This window comes from Phyllostomus discolor, chromosome 3 (assembly GCF_004126475.2).
Source record: "Phyllostomus discolor isolate MPI-MPIP mPhyDis1 chromosome 3, mPhyDis1.pri.v3, whole genome shotgun sequence".
NCBI classification, from domain to species: domain Eukaryota; kingdom Metazoa; phylum Chordata; class Mammalia; order Chiroptera; family Phyllostomidae; genus Phyllostomus; species Phyllostomus discolor.
Window position 1 is genome coordinate 36,421,979 of NC_040905.2, and position 16,464 is coordinate 36,438,442.

At 34.0% G+C, this 16,464-nt stretch overlaps 1 protein-coding gene and 1 long non-coding RNA gene across 2 annotated transcripts in view; one reads left to right on the top strand and one right to left on the bottom strand.

Moving 5' to 3' along the window:
- Nucleotides 1-16,464, top strand: part of NDUFAF2 (NADH:ubiquinone oxidoreductase complex assembly factor 2) — a 157,855-nt gene that overhangs the window by 22,644 nt on the left and 118,747 nt on the right. The window lies entirely within an intron of this gene.
- LOC118499442 lies at nucleotides 6,218-9,397 on the bottom strand. Its single transcript, XR_004901922.1, has 2 exons — nucleotides 8,119-9,397; nucleotides 6,218-7,906 (listed from the first exon to the last, which is right to left on the bottom strand). It is a non-coding gene; the product is annotated as an uncharacterized LOC118499442 (long non-coding RNA).

Below are 16,464 nucleotides of genomic sequence, written 5' to 3' on the forward strand. Positions count from 1 at the left end.
AGAAATTAGAATTGTTATAAATGATTGCTAAAGAATATTATGAAATCTTCATAGTGTTAAAGGATCCAGTGCTTAAGAGTATGCAATTTATCAGCATTGAAAATGTGCTACATTTGCCCTCCCAAAAAAGATGAAGAGAATAAAAGTGTTTTAGTCTCTAATATTCCTTTTCAATGAGAGATGAGTAAATTTAATGTTCATTTGCCACGTATAGTTTCATTAATAGCACTTCAGCTTTTCTCTGCTCCATTTGAGGCTTTACACTTAGATACCTAAATGCAGCCTCCCATCACACTTCCCAGAACTTTTGATTGTTCTGCTTGTATCTTTCAGTGCTTTCTAAACCATGTTTAGGAATACTTTATTCATAAATTAGCTTGTTTCATGTTTAAAGTCAGCAAATGCTGTGCTGATACTATGTTTGATAAGAAAACACAGATATCCCTGGCTGGCGTAGCTCAGTGGATGGAGCTCGGGCTGGGAACCAAAGTGTCCCAGGTTCGATTCCCAGCCAGGGTACATTCCTGGGTTGCAGGCCATAACCCCCAGCAACCGCACATTGATGTTTCTCTCTCTCTCTCTCTCCCTTCTCTCCCTAAAAATAAATAAATAAAATTCTTTAAAAAAAATTATTAAAAAAAAAAAAGAAAACACAGATATCAAACTAAGAATCTTAAATATCCATTGACACCAGACAATGAAATACAATTGGAAATAGACTTAACCTGAGATGAAAATATATACTGCTTCCATTAGGTTACCCCTTTTGACTCTCCTCCTACCCTCATGTAAGAAGACTTGGCCCCCTACCTGCCTTTTTACCCTATGGATTAGAAATTTTCACCTGGCTCCCTAGTGATTGGTCCATCAGCCTCCTCTGTTAGTCTCATGACCAGTGACCACTGGAGATAAACCCCCTGAATATGTCAAATGTTTTGTGAAATCGTTGTTTTAGGTTACCTATTCAATTATATCTCCGCTTATATTAATATAAGAATTATTAAAGAATGACAATGAGAGAGATGGCTAAGAGAGAATGGGTAATAGAGTGACTGGAAACCAAAGAACAGCTTATGTTTAAATAAGAGAGAGAGCATCAGAATGAGTCTGAGGGACAAAATACGATTTCTGGTCCACATCTTATTCTGTGAATCATTACCATGTTACACCATGGCCTTTTCTAGCAACAGACTCTCTTTGGGCATCCAGCCACCACATGATACTATTCCTAAAGGTTCTATTCTTACTCTCTTTCCTTGGCAGAAACACCCCAGGGAGGGAGCCAACTCGAGTTCCCCTTTCCCAATTACCTTCTAACTATTTCTCCTTTCCCATATTCCCAGCTATTCCCCTCAAGGCTTTTCTCTGTATAATAACTCCAGATGGGCCCAACCTCCTTATACTTTTACTTTTAGGTTATATTTGTCTTTCTGTTTCTTTTTAATGAGCTCTGTTTCACATTTGCCTGTGTTTAAAAATGATTGGGAGAATGCAAAGAATGACTTCCCTGTGCAACTTATTTCCAAAGGGAATACCATTATGAAGACTGTGTACCAATACAGACTTGTAATTCATTGTGCCCATGATATCCACTCTCCATTAATATTTTGTAGGGTTTTGCTGAACATATTTATCTCACCTCTGCTGTTCTAATAGTCTTGGGAGACATAATTCAGTTGGTCTTCAAGATAGTGAATTCTTATTAAATATAGTTTGATTGGAAGTCATATCTGATAAAATATTCTATTACTTTAGTTACTTAGTAAAATCTGATTATGTTTGATGAATGGCTTAATAAAAAGAAGTAGAATTTCTATATTTTAACTATAAAATCTTTTTTAGAGACATTTTTCCTTTTGTCTCTTCTTTTTTAGGTACTAACCTCAGGGCTGATTCTGCTGGCTTCCTCAATCATCATCTGCATCCCCTAATCAGACCCTCTTATATGGTCACCGTATAACACAGGAGTGTTGCTAACCCAATGGCAAACAAGATTATACCTTAAAAACAAAATAAGAAAACAAACTGTGCTCACTCAACACATTCTTACCTACCCTATAAAGCTGGTATATACTAATAGCTCCTTGGCAGCCGGGCTACAGTTTTAATGAGTTGGGAAAGAGTGGAAAGTATGGATAGGAAGACAGGTGGAAGTGTAGGATGGTGTAAGCTGCCTGCTTGGATCAGTTTAAAATGAGCAAGAGGCAACTAAGAAAATACCAACCTGGACAGTGTTGTCAGAGAGTGGAATTGGAACTTACATCTTAGAAAGGAGTTCAACTCATAGGGTCAATTACTAAATTTAAATGATCAAATAGGTCACCTTTTAGTTACTATTCTGTGAGTCCTGTCTAATCATAGCTTAATATAAGGAATGTAATTTTAGCTTGAAGTATCCATTCACTTCTTTGTCAGATCAAGCAAGGAGGGTATTCAACACTAACTCCTTTAGGGTCTTAAGTAGTCACACATTTTTTATTCATTCTGATTTGAGATTATAAAAATCTTGAAAATGTGGTTTTATACTTCAAAATCTACCACATTTAGATCAATCTATAAGGTCAAGGGCATTGGAATCAGTATAATTTATGGTTCTTTTTTCCTCTCAGCATGAATAGCTTCAAATTCAGTGAAGTGTTATTTGGCTTTTCTTACCCAAATGGTATAACTTATCTGATTCACTTCAATAGTTGCCTATTTTCCCTTTCAGAAATGTCTGTTCTCTCACCAGGAGACTAAAACATTGTGCAGATGTACAGTTGGATACAATGATGCCAATATAATATATGCACTGTTTAATAATTTATTTTGTATCTGGAGTGATGCATCTGTTTCCTTCTTGTGGGAGGGGGTTTGTGCTTCATTTCAATGTCATTTTAGGTACTGGTCCAATTCTTCCATCCAGTTAACCAAAAATGAAAATTTCCATCTGTTCAATTGCCATTCAGAGGAATGTTTTATCTCTAAAGCACATTATGACAACTAAAATTGACAGCATAATCTGTCTGACTTTTTTATTTCCTCTTTAGATTCTCTTGAGCTTTAACAAGAGTATTTTTTTATAGCTGCCTAAGATTATAGAACTTACTCTTTCTTCTTCTCTCTAGTAACTGTAGACCAATAGAGCATGAACGGCTCTCCAACTGTTCACTGTTTTATTATGTGTTTTTTTCTGTCCGTTAGTGACCCCACCGGAAACATATTTGTTAGCATGCTATTAACAGGACAATACAAACACAGCATTCTCTTTTTATAACAGTAAATGTCTGCAGGCACTATTTGGCATTCCATTGGATGCATACTCTTTCCAATTGACTTTTGGAAGGTACAGTTACAGGCTGATTTTTATTGATCATTCTGTACTTTAGAAAACTGGCTGAGGAAGCCTTTGGAATATACTATCTCTAAAGTTTTTAACTCTTTACTTAAAAAAACTAAGAATATTGCCTAAAATAAGTTTTGTTGCTGAAATGGCAGGAAGACTTTACCATTATTATTCCAATATAAAGTAACCCCCAAAAATCTATTTATGGACCAGGTAAAAATTTTAAGTGCACTGAATTAATCAAGGTCCTGTCAAATGAAGGACTGTATCCTTGGAGCAGCATTGTCAGGTTAAAATGACTAATTTTTGTGACTGTAAAATAGACATAGCAACACATTAAAACTTAACCTATGCCAAACCCCAGAAAAAAATGATTATAGGTACCTGGGTTTCTTTGAAATGTCTACACTTTTAATAAATATCTCTGACACAACCTGTTTCTTTTATAGTCTTCTGAGATTATTTGAAGAGATTGTAATTTACATTATAGTAATGGCTGCCATTTACTTTTCTGTCCTGTAAAATATTTTTGCCTTCATAGCAGGTAACATAGTGAGCTGTTTGCATTTATGTTATTTATCCTTCGTGGCTGTGCTCACTTAGTTTTTGTATCCTTGTTATTTTTATTTCTCTCTTTTCTCATGCTATTGGCTTGCAGATACTCCTTTTATCTTCCTCTGTTTCATGTATCTTTTTTTTCCTCTAACATTTTTTAAAAATTTATTGTTGTTCAGTTAAGGTTGTCCTACCTTTTTCCCCATTGCTCACCCCAGTCGCATCCCCCACAACTCCCACGGTCAATTCCCCCCATTGTCCATACCCATGAGTCCTCTATTCATGTTCCTTTGCTTGCCCCTTTCCTTATTTCCCCCATTATCTGCCCCCCACCCTTGGTCACTGTTAGCTTGTTCTTTATTTCCAAGTCTCTGGGTCTATTTTGCTCATGTATCTTTCTATAGCAAACATGATTTCCTGTGGATCAAATCAGTGAGTAAGAATACTATTTTCCAATGATGTATTATGCTACCAATTTAAAGGATAATAGTTTTAAACTGAAATAGATGCTTTCTTATGGTACAAAGTCTTTGATATAAAGGATAACCAACTGTAGACTACTGAATATGTGGAGTATTTAAAAAACTGTGATTGTGAAATCCATTGGAATATTATATAAGGGAGTAAAAGATCCCTCTTGAGGGCATTAAACATCAGACCTGAAGGATTCCAGATCTCAAATATTTTTTAGTTGTAGTAATAGAAACTATACTCATATATTTTAGTATACTTTATGGAAGGTTAAGTAAATTTGAATCTAGTATTTGAGGTCTCTGGGATCTCATGATCCAACAAATGCTCTTGTTGAGCTGTTATCAGTGTCTCAGCTTCACTGGGAGTGCTTTAATTTGACACTACCCTTATGGACCATTTTCTTGGGGAAATGTAACTAGATGGCATTTAAAGGATTATAATTTATTATAATTCCAGGACTATTGATATTTATGTTTTTAAAAGCATTTTAAACCTCTCTCCTTAATCAGCTAACATGAAAAGAAAGGAAGGGAGGGAATAAGTGGAAAGGAAGGGAAAAAGGGAGCTTTCTGCTTGGGGAAAAAACAAGCTTTGAATTTTGAAAGCAAAGCAATTTGTTTTAAATGGAGAAAGAAGGGGAGTAGGATTAGGAAAGTATTCTGGGAAAAAGGAATGCCATGAAATGGTTCTGTACCTATAGATACACACACATTGTTTTTGTTATGCTAGTACCTAAGAACTTACAGTATGAAATCTAAAATGTTACTTTATTCAGTGAGTATGTATTGATAGCATATTTTACACACAGCAATGTACTAGAGGATATGGCAGATACAAAAATAAGTCAGAGCCAACCCTGACTTCACAAGCTACTTGATATAATTGACAAACTCTAAGACTAGGCAGCCAGTCAGACCTGGATTTGAATGCTAGTTAAACCACTCAGTGATCCTTTAATTTACTCACGAATATTTATTGAGCACCTACTATGTGTCAGGTATTCTCAGTGCTAAAATACTGTAGTAAACTAGATATTAAAGGTACGTGTTCTCATAACATTCCAATTTTTCCCCAGCTTTATTGAGATTTAATTGAAATATAACATTGTGTAAGTTTAATGTGTACAAATAATGATTTGATAAGTTTATACTGGGAAATGATTATCACAGTAAGATTAATTAACATCTTCATCAACTCACATAATTGCTTTATTTTTTGTTGTATGAACATTTGAGATCTACTCTCAGCAATCTTCAACTATATAATACAGTATTGTTAACTATATTCACCATGCACTACATTTATATTCCCAGACTTTATTTGTAACTGGAAATTTGTACCCTTTGACCAATGTCTCCTCATTTCCTCCATCCCCCCACTCCCTGGCAAACATAATTCTACTCTTATTACTGTGAGTTCAGCTCTTTTATATTCCACATGTAAGTGAGATCATGCAGTATTTGTCTTTCACTATTTCATTTAGCATAATGCCTTCAAGGTCCATCCATGTTGCTGCTACTGGCAGTATTTCCTTTTCTCTCATGGCTGAATAATATTCCACTGATTATATATATTATATTATATATATTTATATTGCATCTTCTTTATCCATTTGTTCATCAACATGTAGGTTATTTCCATATTTTGGCTAATATGAAAAATGTCTCAATGAACATGGGAGTATGGATAGTTCTTTGAGATATTGATTTCATTTCCTTTGGCTATATACCCAGGGATGGGATTGTTGGATCTATTTTTAATTTGGGGGGGGAACTTCCATACTGTTTTTCATTGTAGCTGTATCAATTTACCTTTCTACCAACAGTGCACAAAAGTTCCCTTTGCTACACATTCTTATCAACACTTATTTCTTGTTTTGTTTTGCTTTTTTTGATAGTAGCCATTCTAACAGATGTGAGGTTATCATGACATTCTAATTTTAGAAGAGGGAGATAAACAATAAACAAATATTAAACAATATTCTGTTAGATAATTTGAAGTGCTATGAAGAAATAAACTGGAATGTGTGATAAACAAGATAGGGACAGGGACATGTGAATTTTTTCTTATTGAATGATTAGAAATGGCCCTAAGACAGGATGGTTTTCTGTCCCTAAGACAGAAATAAGGCTTATAGCTGGACTCTGGTGAGCAAAGAGAATAATATGACATGAGATCATAGGTAATCTGAGGCCAGATCAAAGAGGGCTCATTGATTATGGTAATGAGTTTGTTTTTCATTCTAAATATTTGGAAGCTATTGAATGATTTTAAGGATGCCTTCCTGCTTAAAATATGGTTATATTGTATGAATTGCCTTTTAACCTTTTAATTTCTCAGAAATAGCCTTTTTGTTTTATTTGTTTTATAAAATGTGATGCCCAAAATGGAAAAAGAGAATGAGTTATCCCATTTGACTGTTTTGTTTAATCTAGAAAACTAAGAATACAAAATAAAATAGATATTGGCTAGTAATCTCAGTGTTGATAATGTCTTCCCTACTAGACTGTGTTCCTTGAAGATAGATGTTATGTCCTATTAACTTTTTTATCCCCAGCACCTTAGCAGGGTAACTGGCACTTTTACAGGTGAATAATATCCTTATGGAAGAACACATAGGGTCTGAGTGATCAGATACCACAAATCATGGAGAGAGACACGTCAAGAGCTGCTTCAGACCAAACATACACAAAAGAAGTTAAAGCTTTTCTGAGATACAATGAGTTACCCATAACATTGAACCCAAAATAGTCCAGTCAAGTCCCTAGGCCAGTCTCATTTCAGACACTGGAACACTGATCCTCTATGGCTCTAAAATGTCTGTCGCTTTAATATGACTTGTATATTTATTCTTTTAATTAGAAAGATTGTTCCTTGGGATGTGTTTGAAGAATGTACTGGAACATGGGTATTACCATTTAGTTAATACTGTAATAGAAACATAGCCTTTTTTTTACTTAAATTCAATGATCATTTTGGTCAAAGCATTTGACTCGTCGAACCTTCCAAAAATACTGATAACACTAAGTCTCAAGTTTTGAAATCATGCAGTAGAAAGAAGCTGTCAATCAGTGTTTAGTTCCCAAGGAACTAATGTTCACATTTCTCATAGCTTGATAACTGTATCACTAAGAATATTCTTTGTAAGAAAGACTAATAAGCATGTATATGCAAATAGCAAAGGTATTTAATAACACCTAAAATTTGTTTGGTGCTTTATAGCTTTTAGAATACTTTATACCTTATTCCTCTCAATGTTTAAAATCTCTCAAGATCATAGAAAAAAATGCTTAAATTCACTGAGCCTCAGTTTCATTCCCTGTAAAATGAGGATGATTCCACTTAAAATGTGAGTAGTGAGTATGGAAAGGATTTGGTATGTAATAAGCAATCAATAAATGGTAACCAGTATTACTGTCATTACTTTCATCATTGTATTCATCAAACATGTGAGGCACATATTGGCTAGTTGACTTAGCTAGTAAGTGACCGATCAGGAGGCGAATGTAGGTCCTTCTCACTCCAGCTCATGTTCATCTCTTTCTACTGTTACTTTTTTTTTTTTAAAGGGGTCTTTTTTTACGATTTTATTTATTTATTTTTAGAGAGGGAAGGGAGGGAGAAAGAGAGAAACATCAATGTGCGGTTGTTGGGGGCTGTGGCTGCAACCTAGGCATGTGCCCTGGGAATCGAACCTGCGACACTTTGGTTCGCAGCCTGCGCTCAATCCACTGAGCTATGCCAGCCAGGGCTACTACAGTTACTTTTTTTGATAGAGACAGAACATATGAAACTCTATAGAGAAAATAGCATTGAATAGGGCCTTGAAAAATGGGTTGCATTCATAGCACCCAAGGCTTTTTGAACTGCCTTTCTTTTTTCTCTTACCAGTTTTTCCTGTATAAATAATAAAATGTTTCTTTCATTTGAGCTTCATTTTTGCTGTTCGTGTCTTTCTACATATACATTTCTAGGTGTCATGTATATTTTTTTACTGTGGTCTTTACTACTAATCCATGTTTATTATCATTATCAACATAGTTTACATCAATTCCATACATGTTGTTACCCCTCTTTAGCAGTGCTTTCAAATTATGGAGTATTTCTAGGTGATACAAGATGAAAGTATTCTGAAGCCAATAAATTTGGGAAACAATTTGTTCAGCAGAGTTACATAGATTACCTAATAAAATGGAGAAAACTTCTTGGAGCTTTTTGTTTGCTGTTGTGCACTGGGAATCTCTAAAAGGGAAGGTGGGTGTATAATGGGCAAGATGCAGTATCCCCTAAACCAAGGGTTCCTTGATTAAATCAGTTTGGGGGCTGGCAGAACTGGAGCACTGAGACTGGAGGCACCATCTGTTGTTCAGTGCTGGTGAGATAGGTGGTGCCAGTTGTAGCAGCTAGGGGTAGGTTTTCACTGGACTAGTTTTGTGACATCATTTTCCATGGTTTCTTTCTTTAGTACATAGTTTCTGAGCCTATTTCTTCAGCCTTCCAACAATTCTGTGAACTATCTAACATTTTCTTTTTGTTTTAGGATAAGCAATGGTTTCTATTCCATGAAGTTAAAATCCTTTACTAATACAGTCATGACTGGTCTTCCCTAGCAGACTGTAATTGCTGTGAAGGCTGTCTTCTCATCAGTATATCCCCACAGTTCCTAGCACCTTAATATATCCTAGTTCAATGCCTGGCACAATAAATAAGCACCCAGTTCTTTCTTTTTTTTTTTTTAAATAAATGAAGAATCCATATCACTGATCTCAACTTTCTTACCTACCCCAGCAATTTCACTTTAGCTCCATTAATTAATTGCAGGTGCTCTTGCTAAGATCACTACTTGGTATTTTACTTTCCAAATCTAGTGGATGCTTTTTGCTCTAACTTGATTAACTTTTTTAAAGCTTTGATTACACTGTTTCTTCCTGATTCTCATTTTACCATTCTATTTTCTTTCAGGTTCTAAAGCTATTCCTCATTATCTTCCAGCTCTTATACCTTAGTGTTCCCCTAGAACTTTTTAAAAAGATTTTAAAATTTATTTTTAGAGAGGGGTAGGGAGGAGAAAGAGAGGGAGAGAAATGTCAATGTGTGGTTGCCTCTCATGCACCCCCCACTGGGGACCTGGCCCACAACCCAGGCATGTGCCCTGACTGGGAATTGAACAGGCAACCGTTGGTTCGCAGGCCAGTGCTCAATCCACTGAGTGACACCAGCCAGGGCCAGAATTTTTATTCTGGTCACCCAGTCTTATGACTTCAGAATCTATATATGATGATGACTCTTAAATGTCATCTTCTATGCAGACCTCTCTCTTGAGCTTCAAGCCACTCTATCCAAGTGCCTATTCAATAAATATCACGAGAGATCTGGATATCCCACAACCTCTCAGACTCAACATGTCCTACATGTCTAAAATTAAATAAATGTTGTTGTCCCTCCTCTGCAGACAGATATTGTAGATATAGCTATTATATAAATCATTTGCTTAACTTAATTCTCAGAAAATGAGCTGGAATTGTTACTATGCATATATAAATTCACTTAAATTTATTTCAGATATTTTTTTCTTTCTTTAGTATTTTGTATTTTTCTAGTAATATATAATTAAGGCTGTTTATAATTTCCGAAATTCTGTGTAGTAGCAGGATTTTACTTTCAAATGTACACATGAATAATGATATATATTAGTATTGCACATTGAATAGACCTGAGTTGTATGATATATTGGCATTTATCTATATCTATCTACTTTAAAGAATCATTTTAATTACATCTTAAACAATTTATCATTTTAATTTAATAGAATTTATAATTTTTTCAAAGTAAAATGAGTGTCTTAGTTTTCAGAAAATTGAGGTATAAAACATGCAAAGAGACACTGAAATTAAGAACAAACCTACAGTAACCAAAGGGGAAGTAGGAGGGGATAATGGGGCGAAAGGGAGAAGGGTTTTCAGGAACATCTATAAAGGACGCATGGACAAAACCAAAGGCGGGTAGGATCAAGGGTAGGAGTGGGGATGGCTGGTATGGGGGAGATTGGTGGAGAGGAAATGAAGACAAAAATTTAAAAAGTTTAAAAAAGAAAAAATAAAACATACAAAGAAATAGGACATAGTAATTGAAAATACAAACAAAGAAAGTTACATTTATTTCTGGGCAGTAAACCTAGAGAGAGTCCTGAACAGAGTAAGAGGATGTTTCTAATAAGAAAACAAAACCAACAGATTATCTGATATTGTTGAATGTATTTAGAGGAGATTTTTAGTTCTGCAAGGAATTTACAGAAAATTCAGTATTGAGGCATAAAAAACAAAAGAAGAAATGCCAAATTAAGCCAAAACTTGAGAAAATAAAACAAATTGTACAATAAAAAGCAAATCCAGGACAAAAAATTCACCTATAATTTCACTTATTCACTTTGATTTTTTCAATTGTTTTGAAAATTATAACAATAATTTGTTTTAACCAAATTTATGTCTTGCTGGAACTCTCTAAGTAGCAGTCATGTAAATAATATGACAGGGCAACTTCAGTTAAAAATGTCTTCAACAGTTTGGTTACCTTGTAAGGTATTGGTGAATTATTAAACCACATAAAATGGTTGTTAATATCACAAACATTTAAACAGAGAAGATGAGAAAATTATTGAAATTTTCAGGGTAGCATTTTATATTTAATCAAGCCCAGGAAACAGCTGATGCATACAAATATGTTAGTGCAGTTTTGTTCATTTGAAACCCTTAAGCTTAATTAGATTTTTTTCAAACACTTAATTTATGGGAGAACAGTAGTTTCTTTTGGATTTTAATTTTGTTTAATGTCTTTTGTTCAAAGGTACATAAAAAGAAATTTTTCCCTTTATAATAATTTCTTTCAACTCTCTTAAAATAGTGTTTATATATTATAGATATATTGATATAATGCTCTATATATTGTATACTTGAATTATAATAAAGCTTGTGGATTCACTTCTAACTAGTTATCCTTTTATATTAGATATCTGCATGAATGTTTGAAGATTCTGAATAAAGCCAGTTTTTAAATTCATTGCTGTGAATCATATGAATTGTCTATGCTTATGTAGTCATAAATTCTGTGGGCTGTTGCTTGTGCATCACTGGGGCCTATGCAAGATATCTTTGGTCCTGAATGTACCCAAGTTTATCTCTTTTCTTTGTAGAGTTAAGAATTCTTGAGAGTAAAATTTAACATTCAAAGGACAGTTTAGAGAAAACAAAGCTAGGAACTTGAAAACGTACTGAGAAGTTTCTGTGACATTTGTATAATTTATTTAATGTATATAAAAATGTATGTTATGTACAAACCATCTTTATAGGTATTCTAACTGCTTTATACATTTGACCTTGGGACATTTCCTACTGGAGACTGTTAAATTTGATTGTAGGCCAATTTTCAGTTTTTATTTTGGCATGATTGTTTTTCCTTATTTGAGGCTATTTTGGAAATGCCAGAGCTGATAAACTTCCTATTATTGTTAATTACCCATATAACAGACCTTCAGTTTTATAAGTTTTAGGATAATGTTAAATTCTAACCATCTATAGGAAGAACTTCTTTTGCATGTGTTCAATACTTATTGAACATCCATGATATAGGCATTTAATAAGAGTGCTGCAGATTCTTTGTTTCTCCTTCAGTTTCTTGTTTATTACTCATTGAAACCAAATTGAGGTAAAAGAACTATCACAAACAACGTAGAATTTAGAACATATTCTGACTTTGTTCTGAAATGCTTAGGTATGAACTCCTATTAAGTGTGAAAGTATGTAATTACTAACAGTAGAATTAAAATCCTTTGCTGAGTGACTAAACCAATATATACTTATCTGATATACTATTTAAATTACTTAAAATGTTACTAAATAAATATTACACCCAAATTCTTTTATTTCCATATTTAATGGGAAAGTCATGGAAGCAAGATGATTGTTTAAATATTTCTTGGCATTCTACAGTACTCACAAATCTTTCCACATTACTACACAGAAAATTCTATGTGTCAGAAATCAATCATTGCTGTAAAGTTCCAAGTTTCTATTTAAAGGATCATTTAAAATCTGAAGGAAATAGGTTAAACAACAACAATAATTATAAATTAAATTTTAGTTAAATACATTACTAACAGTTTTTTAAAAAATGATTCATACAGAGGTAAAAATTACTCATCTTTTGGTTTCACTAAGGAACCCTTCTTACATTAAAGCAGAAAAAGACAAAAGGCAGCAGCAGTAGGAAGTGGGATACTATGTAAGCTGGAGAGGCAAAAGACTGAAATTACATGAGTATATGTTGGGAGAAATAGTATTAATTTTAACAAAATCTTGGATGATTGCTGTGGTTGCATGCATATTGAAATTTTAATAATGACGTTTCTGGTAGGTGGCAGGCAAATAGCATGAAAGCTGGTAGCAAATAACTATGTGGTGGGAAAACTATGGATTAACTGTCAGAAGGGAATGTGAAGCTTTGTTCTATTTGGATTCATTTTGCATTCTACCACACTAATATATTCTGTCTTAAAGTGGTGTATTTCTTAAGGTGGAGATAAATGCAGGAGCAGTTACCATGGTTTCCCCTGCTATCATGGTAGGAATTTCCAGGACAATTCTCTCCCCAAAGCCAGAGGACCCCAGATCAGATGTTACCGATACTTTGTTTCATAATCATCTAAATGTCACCTAAAGTGGCTGAAGCTTGCAATTTTAGACATGAAGCTGATTTATAAGTCTAGATTATAATAAGGGAGTTTGAGTTCAGGGGTCAATGCTGTGTTGAAAAGCTAAATAGTGACATTAGCTCTAAGGTGTCTGTTTTTTAAAGGAGTAGTTGGTTGCTTGTGCCTGCGTAGTCACTACACCTCTGATGTATCTGAGATGTCTAGCCCCTGGTGCCTGACTACGCTTGACAAGAGTCAGGACTGCCCTGAGGAAAGTACTTATTTTCTCCTCTCTGCCCCTCTTTTGTAGCCTAGGGATTCATTGCCTCAGATCATAAGTTTCTTCTTTTCTCTCTTTTTTCTCTCTTCCTCTTTTATTCCTAATCTAATAGGTTTTCATAAGAATCAATTCTATCTTAATAAAATTATTTTGAAATAGCACAAATTCATATTAATGTTATGTTGACAGTGTATATTAGATCAAAATAAAAACCTCATATCCACAATGTTTAAGCATGGGAGTCCTTTCTATGTAAACTTATAATCTAAATTAAAAATCTTTGTAGAAACTTTGAACTTAACTATAATCAGATAGATTATTGATTTGGGTTTTCTTTGAGTATACTGGTAACTTGTTATAAATTGACTTTTGCTAAATAAGATAACTGAAAAAATTTTTGGACTAACATGATGTGTGATTGATTTTATGTGCAATTTCAGAAACAGCAATAGATTTTTCAGAGGTATACTGGAGCCAGCTAGCACTACCTTATGACATGAGAGCTGATGGTTAACTTTTCAGGAATTTCTTAATAATGTCTGTAGTTATTCAATACAGACATTATTAAAAATTTAATTATATAAACTTAAAATTGTTATATTAAAAATAAACACTCAAAATTCAGTACTTCCTAATTAATTGACTACATTTTATTATCTAGGCTCTTGAGGTTTTGCCTATTGTATATATATGTGGTAGAAATACTGTATAATGGTAGGCTACTGTGCATCTATCTTTTCCTAACTCCATGTTCAATAACATGTTAGCTTGAACTTGTCCATTGGTGGAGTATTTATACTTTACTAATTGGCAAATGCTACAAGTCAAGGCTTGATATATTGTTTTGTTGATTGTCTACTTTTTTTTTTTAAAGATTTGATTTATTTTTAGAGAGGAGCTGGGGGAGAGAAAGAGAGAGAAAGAAATGTCAATGTGTGGTTGCCTCTCGAGTGCCCCATACTGGGGACCTGTCCTGCAACCCAGGTATGTACCCTGACTGGGAATCAAACCAGTGACACTTTGGTTTGCAGTCCAGTGTTCAATCCACTGAGCCACATTAGCCAGGACATGATTATCTACTTTTAAAGTGATGGAAAAATATTTATAAGACATATTGTGATTAGCACAAAAATTGAGGAAATACTTTCTCTGTATTTAAAAACTATAATCCAATTAATATTCATGGTATTTTACTCAGAGAGCCAGTTTGTGAAGATTTATCAGCATACTACTAGTTTAAATGTATCAAACTTTGTTAAATTTTTATCAGTAAATTAGGGTTAAAATAAGTACTTTAAATTTAACCTACACATTTGTTAATAAAATGTATTTTATTCATCCAATATCAGTTACAACCCAGAACATGAAATTTATTTATGCATTTTTAATAAAAAGCTAGCTTATAGTTTCCTTACATTTTTATTTTTTTATTTAATCTTTTTTTATTACCATTTAGTCCCCTTAGATCCCTCTTTCCCCTATGATCAGCACACTGTCGTCCATGTCCATGAGTCCTTTTTCCTTTTTGCTCAATTCCTCCACCCCCTAACCATCTCCCCAATAGCTGTCATCCTGCTCTCCATCTGTGAGTGTGTCTCTGTTTTGCTTGCTAGTTCAGTTTGTTCATTAGATTCCACATATGAGTAAAATCATATGATATTTGTATTTCTCCGACTGTCTTATCTCACTTAGCATAATGTTATCCAGGTCCATCCATACTGTCAAAAAGGGTAAAATTTTCTTCTTTTTTTTTGTGGTGAGTAGTATTTCATTGTATAAATTTCCCATAGTTGTTTTATCCACTCATCTATTAATGGACACTTGGACTGCTCCTATACTTGGGTGACTGTAAATAATGCTGCAGTGAACATAGTGGTGCTCAAGTTCTTTTGAAATAGTGTTTTGGGTTCCTTTGGATATATTCCCAGAAGAGGGATCACTGGGTTAAAAGGTTGATCCATTTTTAATTGTTTAATTTTTTGAGTGGCTGCACCAGTCTGCATTCCCACCAACAGTGCAAAAGGGTTCCCTTTTCTCCACACTCTCACCAGCACTTGTTGTTTGTTGGTTTATTGATGATAGCCATTCTGACAGGTGTGCAATTGTATCTCATTGTGGTTTTAATTTGCATTTCTCTGATGACTAGTGATGCTGAGCATCTTTTCATATGTCTACTGGCCATCTGTGTGTCCTCCTTGGAGAAGTGTCTGTCCAGGTCCTTTGCTCATTTTTAATTGGATTGTTTGTTTGTTTTTTCGTGTTGAGTTTTGTAAGTACTTTATAAATTTTAGATATTAACCTCTTATTAGATGTATTGGAGAATATGTTCTCCCATTCAGTGGGTTGTCTTTTTATTTTGTTGATGTTTTCCTTTGCTGTGCAACACATTTTTAGTTTGATGCAATCCCATTTATTTATTTTTTCTTTTGTTTCCCTTGCCTGGGGAGATATATCTGATAAAAAACATCTGTGAGTAATGTCCAAGATTTTGCTGCCTATGTTATTTTCTAGGATTTTTGTGTGTTCCAGTTCTAACCTTTAAGTCTTTTTTAATCCACTTTGAATTTATTCTTGTAAAACAAGTTTCCAGTCTAGTTTCTGGTCTAGTTTCATTTTTCTGCACATATCTATCTAATTTTCTCAACACCATTTGTTGAATAAACTATCTTTAGCCCATTGTATGTGCTTGCTTCCTATAGTCAAATATTAATTGACTATAAAGATGTGGGTTTATTTCTGTGATGTCTATTCTGTTCCATTGATCTATTTGTCTGTTTTATGGTACTGTGCCAGTACCATTGCTGTTTTGATTACTATGGCCATATGATATAGTTTGATGTTACTGTGATTCTTCTAAATTTGTTCTTTCTCAGGATCGCTATTGTTAGGCGGGGCCTTGTGTGGTTCCATATAAATTTTTGAAATATTTGTTCTAGTTCTATGAAATACATCATTGGAGGCTTGATAATAATTGCGTTGCATCTACAGATTTCTTTGAGTAGTATGGATATTTTAATGATGTTAATTCTTCCTATCCATGAACACAGTATGTGCTTTCACTTATTTGTACCTTTAATTTCTGTCTTCAGTGCCTTATTATTTTTTGTGTACAGGTCTTTTACATCCTTGATTAGGTTTATTCCT